The following is a 729-nucleotide window of genomic DNA, read 5'->3' as shown; positions in this document are numbered from 1 at the left end:
ATATATATGTATATATATATATATATGTATATTGGTTTATATGTATATATGAGCATAAGTCATCTAAGAATCCATAAGTCAGGAAAAAGATGCACTCATATATGTGTCAATAGAGTGGGTATATTATATATTCACCATGGCTGATCTTACTAATCAGTTTCACGCTAAGGGTACAACAGAGTGTTAGGCAGCAATCAGGGTTATATCATGGGATTGTTACCTAACACTCCATTGTACACATAGTGTGAAACCGATTGGTAAGATCAGCCATGATGGATATGTAACACTGTACACTTCAGATAACACACACACACACACACACACACATATAGGCACAGGTGTGGCTGTGTGGTAAGTAGCTTGCTTATCAACCACATAGTCCCAGATTCAGTCCCACTGCATGACACTTTGGGCTGACCAAAGCCTTGTGAGTGGACTTGGTAGATGGAAACTGAAAGAAGCCCGTCGTATATATATATATACATATACATATATATATATATAGGTGTGTGTGTTTGTGTGTTTGTGCTTGTCTACTCACCATCGCTTGACAACCGATGTTGGTGTGTTTACATCCTAGTAACTTAGCAATTTGGCAAAAGAGACCGATAGAATAAGTACTAGGCTTACAAATAATGAGACCTGGGGTCGATTTGTTCGACTGAAGGCGGTGCCCCAGCATGGCCACAGTCAAATGACTGAAATAAAAAAAATAAAAGAATATATATA

General features: G+C 37.9%; 1 protein-coding gene across 1 annotated transcript in view; it reads left to right on the top strand.

The window, feature by feature from the left end:
* The window catches only part of LOC106868348 (protein sel-1 homolog 3), a 58,071-nt gene that overhangs the window by 16,892 nt on the left and 40,450 nt on the right, over window positions 1-729 (top strand). The window lies entirely within an intron of this gene.

The sequence above is a fragment of the Octopus bimaculoides genome, chromosome 5, assembly GCF_001194135.2.
Source record: "Octopus bimaculoides isolate UCB-OBI-ISO-001 chromosome 5, ASM119413v2, whole genome shotgun sequence".
Lineage (NCBI taxonomy): Eukaryota > Metazoa > Mollusca > Cephalopoda > Octopoda > Octopodidae > Octopus > Octopus bimaculoides.
The sequence above is the reverse complement of the archived record's forward strand: the minus strand, read 5'-3'. Positions and strand labels throughout refer to the sequence as shown.